This window comes from Arctopsyche grandis, chromosome 6 (assembly GCF_051622035.1).
Source record: "Arctopsyche grandis isolate Sample6627 chromosome 6, ASM5162203v2, whole genome shotgun sequence".
In the NCBI taxonomy this organism is placed as follows: domain Eukaryota; kingdom Metazoa; phylum Arthropoda; class Insecta; order Trichoptera; family Hydropsychidae; genus Arctopsyche; species Arctopsyche grandis.
The window spans coordinates 17,452,270-17,462,022 of NC_135360.1; positions in this window are offsets into that span (position 1 = coordinate 17,452,270).

Sequence of the window (9,753 nt, forward strand, 5' to 3'; positions counted from 1 at the left end):
TAAGCAAAAAGATTTGTGAACTATGTACATATGTTTAATTTACAAAACCCAATACCCACAATTATGTATAGTTCACGGATTCGACACCGCCACAAGTCTCGACGAAATTATCTGCATTTCATGTATGAATGTATATATGTATATGTATATATATATATATATATATATATATATATATATATATATATATATATATATATATACACATACATACATAGGTATATACCGTGGGAGAACGCGTGTGAAAACGGACCGCGTTCCTGATTCGATCCGGTGCGCGTACGATCAGCTGTGCTATGGGAGTGTTGACCGCCACCGGAAGTTGCAATGAAGTTCCCTCGCGACCGGAAGTCGCTTTGGCGCCATTGCACTTTACCGCAGAATGCGTGCCCTCGTGCCTCAGACCACGTATACCGCGTTCCAGCATCTTCGAACGCAGAACCTCGCTGCGGACGTACATACATATGTATGTATCTTATACACATACTGTCGCTGATTCAACCACATCATGGGTTTTTCTGTATGCCGATAACTTTTTACATATATAAGATTACCTAACTTTTTGGCGTTCGCTCAATGATGAGCTCGTAATCTCATTCTTAAGTATATCTATATACATATTATAATTATTCAGTGGCGTGCAGTGGAAATCTCCACGTTTTTATCGCACAGCTTTATCGAGCAGGATACAAAGGGATACCGAGTGACGTCATACCGAGTCCCTTGTATCTTGCTCGTGAGTGAGTGAGGCTGCGTGATAAAAACAGGGAAATTTCCACGTCACGCTACTGGTATGTATGTATGTATGTACATACATACATATAATACTAAATTGTCAATGTCTTGAATTATTTCATAGTATCCAATTAAAAAAAAACATCTGTAATTATAAAAAAAATATTGTTCCAATCAATTTGTCCCGGTAATTTCTTAGGCATGTCAATTATCTGAAAGGGCTCATTTTTTAGATGGTTTTGCAAATGTAAAAAAACGATAGCACGCCTGATCTATGCCAGGCCAAAATCATCCCCTGTAGGATTTTCGGTGATATATTCTCCTTATATTGATATAGATTTGACAGTGATTGAAAACAGTAATTCCCATTTTTTTTTAGAAATGTAGGAGAAACTTATTTATTTATAAATTATCTTAGCTATCAAGCTAATTTAAAAATACATCTAAATTATTTAACTCTCAAATTTATAATTAACTTGTCGAAATAATGAGATCATACGAATTAACAATGATCTGAAAGAACACCCTTCCCAGCTGGCTACCACGAAGATGTTGTCGCCTTAACGGTTATTTTATTTGTTGGTTTTTTTTTTTTTTTGGCATTCTTAGGAATTTTTGTGTTTGAAGCTGTGCTAAATTTTCCTAGGATTATGTAAGATGTTTAATTAATTTTTTTTATGAGAATATGGAATTTCATTTTATATACGTACATATGTATGTATGTATGATTTTGTTTTATTGATTTAATTTACTAAAACTTTAATATTAATAAGAATATGAGCAGAAAAATGTGTTCTTTCAAAATGTATCAAAAAATGGCCGTTACGATTTACATACTTGTGAAAAAGACAGTTGTAATTTCAACGAAATAATTGAGTTTTTTTAGGATAACTACATATTTAGTCACACCCAATATTTTCAGTATTTTTTCATCAACACCCCCTATGTATGTACATATGTATAATAACACGTAGGCGCTTGAAACCATTTCATTTGAGAAGGCTTTGGAAAATAATTCATTCTGTCGCCAGACAATTTTTCTGAGAAATGTCGTCGTCTAAACAGAAATTGAAATGAAAATAAAAGAGATGCACAAATAAATAAATAAAATAAACGCGGTACGCATGCCAGACAGTCGATAGCATCAAACGTTTTCACATCTTTTATCATGTGCGTCGGATTAAGTCTGGGGTTGCCAACCATTTTAACCCCGTTTGTTACATCGAGCGATAATTCAGCCTAGACTGCGGGAGAATACGATATTTTAATGCAAATAGTAGAATACGATTTTAATGTTTCGGAAACTGATTATGTTGTCGGGAGTGCAATTATTGATTGCCCTGTTATGCATGTTGCACGTACAAATAATGGCCACTGCACGAACCGCGCACGCAATCCTCGCATATATACACACAAATGTAATTTTAAATGCGAATAAAATAAGCATTAGCGAATTTGAAACGTACGGTTTTTACGCCGTGCGCTGAACCGGTTAATAAAACTATGAAATATGTCGTAATGATGCGAGCAAACCGAAACAAATGGATGAATAATTGGAATTGCTTTTTCGACCGTGTACTAGTATTGTATTTATGTATCTTCTTTTCGAATTTATTCAACTCGCGCGCGATAAATCTGCGGCTCGCGATCGTACCCATTGTATTAAATAATTGATTTACAACGACATTATTCGATTTCATTACGCCCGGCGTCTGTTTTAACCCGATGCCGCCTTGAGGGAAGGTTGGGGGGGGGAGGCGGGGGTCGTGGAAAACAAACATCCATTTTTAAAAATAACGACACTACAGTCGTTAACTTGTGGAAAATTCCTTTTTGTTTTTCCTTTTTGTACACAATTTATACACTACGTACATATGTACACTGGCATTTGTGAACGTAGAAACGAGTATGATTCACCAAAAAAAATTATATCTACATATGTGTATGCACATATATGCAGTATTTGCATAGTTTAAAATCAGTGTATTTTTTGGATTTTAAATGATTTTAATTTTAATTATGTATCATTATAGAGAGCGTGATGACTCTTGACCTGATGTCGTACTATCTCCCCTTGGTTACGGTTAACTGAACCCTAAAATGTCTCTACACCCCTTCGCTCAGCCTACCACTTAACGAAAAAAAACTTTTCCCCTCTCCTCCTCCTCCCCCCCCCCTCCCACAATTTCTCTTCGTATTTTTTTTCTTCTGCGATTGTGTTCCGCAAGGGATGTTATCCTAAAATTTTACAATACACTTTTGCTTCAATACATATTTTATCCGATACTTTAGACCTTGGCCTATTTTCTTTATAATATTCTTATATAATGTTTATATTTTGTTTTTTTGTTCGTCGAATTTAACGGATGCGTGCAGAATAGATAATGCAAAACAATTAATTTAGTGAAAATGTTTTTATTTATTTGAAATGTATTTTAATAATTTTTATTCCACTGCTACCGACGAACTTCATTCTTATAATGGAGCCATGCTGGTTGTGATGATTTGCTTTCGGACAATTTAAAGGTTTATTCATACTATCCAGCAACGCACGTTTCGGCACTTTTTGACATGTTTTGGCCGAGTGCAAGGCAAAATCAGCTTACGTTATGGCACAATATTGCTTGCATTGTATCGTTGTGTCAAATGTTTTCACAATATGACGTTTCCGAAATATTTATATACACTTTCGTTAGTACGCGTACATTCGCTACTATGACTTCACGTCGTGCATAAATATTTCCACAGTGGTCAAATGAAACTGACTTTGCTTGATACGTTACGTACTGCTGTATAGTATGAGTATAGTTTCTCGGCTACTGCTGTTACGTCTACGCGCCATGCTAGACATGAATGTACCAAAGAATACTTTTCGTACTGTTGGCTACGTGCAGTCACCGGTACGTGTTGTATTATTAATGGACTTTTATGCGTAGACAATCAAAGCGTCAGTTGATCGAATGATCTCATCTGATTAATAATAATTAAAGGTCGGTGTTGGGACGATGCTTTTGGCACAAAAATTGTCAATTACTATTGTCAACCATGCTTTTTTGCTTACATGCTTTGTACAGTAATGGTCTATTGTTATTTTAAAAGCACTAAGCCAACGCCTAAGTCTAATAATAATAGTACCATGAAAAAGTAAACCAATGATGGGGAGCTTTTTAATGTTCTTTCAGCAAATTAGAAACCCTGTAAACGTGATCAAGGATGGGTACCAAGTACAAAACAATCAAAATCTCACGGTTGAATATTATCACGAGCACAAATTTTTTAACATGTACATATATAAATTAATAAGCTGGTTTGTAGTTAATTTTATTATAGCCGGCTTTGTTGTTTCAAGTTTTGAAATTGATTGAATAAAAAAAGTTTATTTCTTAATTACTCCAATTTTACGAATAGGAAACACAACTCAGAAAAATGCGCTGTAATTTATTAGTTGGCTGATTTGTATTGTACAAGCTCGCCTATCCGGCGAGAAATTTTAGTGGAAAACTTGGATTTTTCCGTACACTGAGTTGAAACATTGAGCCGAAAACTTGTTTTTAGACATAGTACACGTTTTGACCTCGTTTGATTAGTATTTTTAATGGAAATTCATAAGATTAAATTTCGCCGAGTGCTGTCGGATACTAAAATGCTGTTGATGGCGGCAACCAAAATGTGTCTGATACATTGTAACGCTGCAGTACCACTTCAGATTGACAACCCAGTTTAAAATGTTAATACTGTTCGGCGCTCACTCCTTAGCGATGAATTTGTAGATATGTTATGTGCATCTACGTGTGTGTGTGGTTGCTTCCCCTCATTTGCGACGCTGTTTTTTGGGTATGGGTGCTCTACGCGCAGTGTATCAGATAATATTTGGTTATTTATGTTTCTCGTTTGGTCTCTTCTTCGTTCTGTCCGCCACCATCTTCCACCACCGTCGGCAACACCACCACCACCGCACAGCCACCACCTTAGCACTTCTCCATCTTCCTTTCCCACCGCACCACCAGACACTTAACCTTGCGCCGCGGCCGACTCTCTTACGTAACCGCATCCCTTTCGTCTCGACGATTTTTTGCTAACCATCTCTCCCTCCCCCCCCTACCCACCCCATTCTCGTGCTCCCCCACCGAGCTCCACACCACGCGCTAATGTTCCCAACTTTTTCCGCTCTTTCGCGATTTTTTCTCATTTTTTTTTTGCTGACGAGAGTCGGTCTTTGTATGGCGACGATTGCTTGCAAAATTTAAAGTTGGGCACGTTTTTGGCATTTCTTCTATGTACTACTCATGCACATATACATGAGATGCTTTTTAAAAACTTTTTCTGGGTTCGTTTTGCCGTCTTGTGATTGCTTTGAATCGAAAGATTGCGAAAATGCATGGCGAATGGGGCCGTCGACACCAACAATATTACTTACAATATTTGCCATATCCAGTTCCCAAATAGCTACCACAGGTATAGCTATATGGGAACTGGATATGGAAAATAATATTGTTGATGTTGACGGCCCCTATGAAATATGCTGTGATTACATACATACATACATATATTATGTGTATATATCCCAAAAGGACGTACATATAATATTTTATCTCACGATTTGCATTAGAAAAATTGATGATTTTTTTTCTTGGAATAGTTTGCATTAATGTGTCCAGTATACTTATAGTTTTTTTTTCTTCAATTATTGGTATTTAATAGTTTCGATATATGTATTTATGTTCTAATCTGTTCAGTAGGATTGGAAAAATACGTCTTCATGTGATAAAAATACTATGGAATTTAGAGCTTTCAATATATAATATTATTTATTAAAGTTTGGACCATTGTGTCATTACATAAATGCGCCACAATGGCTTAAAATATAACAGAGAGAAATATATATATATATATATATATATATATATATATATATATATATATATATATATATATATATTTTTATATGTATACAAAAATATATTTACACATAATACATACAAAATTATATTAATTGAATTGCTTGGCGTTGCCCGGGTGAACGTTTAAAAAATGATCGTTTCAAAAATGTTTGTATTTTAGCCCCTTGACCTCGGAATTAGGTCCCTTTCAAAAAATATTTTCAGTCTATGTTCCGAATGATTTTGGCAAATTTGTGTTTTCTAAATTGCAATCTATACATTTTTATAAGAAACATTCATGTTTGTATAATATGTATAATATGTACATATGTACATATTTATACAATAGTAATGAAGGATCTTATTCCAAAATTCGATTTCTGCACTTTGGATACTTGGTATATTATTTGCTTAAATGCATTTTTAAAATAAATATGTACATATCATATACTACTTTTGTTTTGTTCAATTTGAATGAATTTGTATATATTAATATTCAGTCAATGTTGTATGCATGTATGTACATATGTATATATTTTTATTTATGTACATATGTATGTATTTACATACACACATTATCTTACATTTTATAGGTATTATTACCACAGCAATCTAACTTTATAGTGTATTTTTGAATAGATCTATTTTATTTTTAACTACATAATTTTCATTGCTGTCTAGTCTATTGCAATTAAGCTCGCAGTCAAATTCCAATTTCTATTATGTTTTGATATTTTATGGCTACTCATTTAAATGTATTTTTTTTATTTCAAAGCATTCAAATATCGGTAACGATGAAATTTTGAATTGAGAAAATGCATCTTTTTTCTAAAATGTTGTCTTTTACGACACGCCCGCATATCGAAACCGGATAAGTCTATCTAACGTTTTCAAACCGGGAAAAATCACTCCAGGGGAAGCCGTTTGTGAATCGAGAGGAAGGGGGGGGGGGTGAAGCGGAGGGGCGTATGGGACATACAAGCGAAAATATGGTGGCAGTAAAAAATAATATGGCTGAAACCAAAACGGCGTCCCCCGCTAGTGCAATATCGTAAAATTGTCATGGTTTTGGCACGGGAATGCCCCATAGTTTGTTTCGACTCGCGGACCCCTCCCCTTAGCTGCTCCACCTACCCGTTGACTGCGGGGGTCGCACTGGAAGTAATTAATTTTATTTCGCGCAATAATCGTATCGCGTGACCGGCTTTATGCACGTTATAACTCAATTTTTAAGCGTATAAAATTTAAAATTGCAGTTTTAATGGCCGCGACCGGAGACGGTCTTAGGTCTCGTTCAAGAGGCGTCTTTCGTTCTACTATAATATGATTGTATCATCAGATATACATATATATTCAATTAAAAGTTGAGAGGGTTTAACTGGATGGGGGGGGAGGGTTGACGTTTGGACTCGGGGTAAACAAGGAGAAAGTTCGCACATAAACGAGGCAAAGGGGCTTTTGGTTCTAGTCACTTTTCCCTTTATGGTGGATATTTGACCGTCGAGACGCTTGGCTATTTAGCGAGTGGAAAATAATAGTTGTTTTGCTGAAGTTTATTTAGAAAGAAAATTTATTTTCTATTATATAATTGTGTTATGTAGTATTGCTGCGTCGATAAATACTGTGCGATCAATTTTAAATTATTTAATTTAATATCTGTATGTAAATTATCCTGGATGTTTCTGTGGATGTACATATGTACATACATACATTGTAGATTTCGACGTAATGTTCCGTGCCAATGTTTTCCCAGAGGTCTCGGCAGTGTAGTGAGAAGAGCGAATATAAAATGAAATAAACGGGAACGGTGCGAAATAAAATACAAACGTAAACGCGTTTGGGTAGGTCGAAAGCATAAATAAAACTGATAACCTACGCAAAAAAAAATACAGAAAAAAAGTATAGGAGCGAACGAATGACCTACCTCTGGCGTGATTTCATGAATCGAACTGCATATTTTACGCAATTTGTCGTTTAATAAAATAATCGTTGACAGAATTATTCTGTCGCGTATATGTATGTCAGTTTATGTACATATGTATTACGATATATTATAGCGTGGTGCATTATATTTAAGGAAAATCTAAGATTTTTCATGTATTTGCGAATGTTTCTGTTATTTATTTATAATGCATTGCCAATTAAATATATTATAGATATATTGACATATGAAAAATTTCTAAAAATAAATTACAACAATGAAATAAAAAAAAAAACAAAGAAAAATAAGCTGCCACTTCCGGTTGACGGATGTTCACCAAATTTCATATATAGCTTGGTATAAAGTAACGTTACACTTCTAGATATGAAATTTTAGTTTAATTACAATGAAAGGTTTCTGAAAAAAACATAAAAAACCCAAATTCTTCAGAGAAAAAGTACTACTTCCGGTTGAGGTAAAAATATTTTAAAAATATGTAGTAATATAATATACAGTTTCAGTTCGATAGGACTAACGGTATTCAAAAAATACCCAAAATACACACATTTATCACACAGAAACACACAGCCACACATACACCCAAACGCAACCATACACACACGCGCACACGTACACACGCACACACACACACATATTTTTCTAGTTCGTGAAAACTTAATCAGTGATCGATACTGAGTTCGAATCAGTCAAAATCTCGAGTTTGAATTTTCGCATGATCACAAAACTTAATCTATTGTTACAATTTACATAGATAAAGTAAAGCATTGAATAATGGTAGATACGGAATATAAAATATAATGTGATTCTAAGAATAATGAACAAATAATAAAAAATTTAAAGCAAAATCCGCACCAATGATTATTTATAATATACACCTTCGTGAGAAGAAAAAACTGTATATTTCATATATAATATTTCTGTATTGCTCAGATTTTAAATCTGAGTTCTATAGAATAACAATAATTTGCTTGGTGTTTGTGAAACTTTCTTTTTGGCGTCATATTATCACGGAAATTTATTCCAACAGATTTGTGGATACCCCCCCCCCCCCCATCTCGGCGGTTCAAATCGTGCATCGTCTTAATAAATCACCTCGCAAAATGTTTGCATTCTTGACATCAGTTCTATAACTTTTTCGTTCCGGAAAAACCACACCACACACAGACATTAGCTTCTGACCCACTTTTCACGCCAGATTTCATAACATTTATATGCATCGACTTGGGAATGTAACTACCTGTAAAATATGCAGGTATAATATAAGACGAATACAACACATATTGTATGTATATATATGTATGTACATAGGTACAGGCCATCTGCACCGGATGGGCCTTCGTTTACGTAATGCATGATGTCGTTGCGCGATGCGTGACCGTGAATGCGCGATTGCGCGACGTCATCCGCAACCTTGACTCGGGACCAAATCGCGTGCCAGTCTGCGGACCTCAATTCGCCGGACCGTGACTTCCAATTAATTAACCGAACGGTTAATTGTTGCCGATCCGCCGGCTCTCAAATGTTGGTTGGTCCGCTCTCTCGGGTTCCCGTTTCCGCCGTTCGTTTTAATGCCCCTCGTCCACTGTCCTCCCTCTTCGTTTTCTTCGTCTCTGCTCTGTTCTCTGGTCGTGTTTACAGCGGTCGAGAACAACCCTTGTTTACTGTGTGAGATGGGGAAAAGCGTGCCACCGCATATTTATGCTCCCGCAACTGCGTTAAATGGATTTGTATGGCCATAATCATAATAATAACAACTTCTCCGATTCGATTTACATATGTACGTATCCATGCATCAGTCTATTATATTGTTTGTGTTTGAATCTGGGTCATGTGGGATTTTTTTTAATTTATTTTATTTTAATAATGATTTTCTTAATTACCCGTTTTCTTCTTAGCTATTTCTACATGCTACATTTTTTTTAACTATTCATCAAGTTGAGAAGTTCTGTTGGGAAAGAGATTGATTGCCTTTTGTCTTCTTATGAGCAAGACCCGGGCCACACTCAACGACTTGGTTGAAAGCGACCAGACCAATGTATGCAGTTAGATGGGGCGTGCTACGCCCGTCAACTTCTTGGTCGCTCGCATTTCCATACATTTTTTCTGGTGTAAATCGGTAAATCGGTCGACTAAGTTGTTTGCATGTCGCACGGTGTGGCCCGGCTCTTAGAGACGGTGGCCTTTTGGGTTGACTTT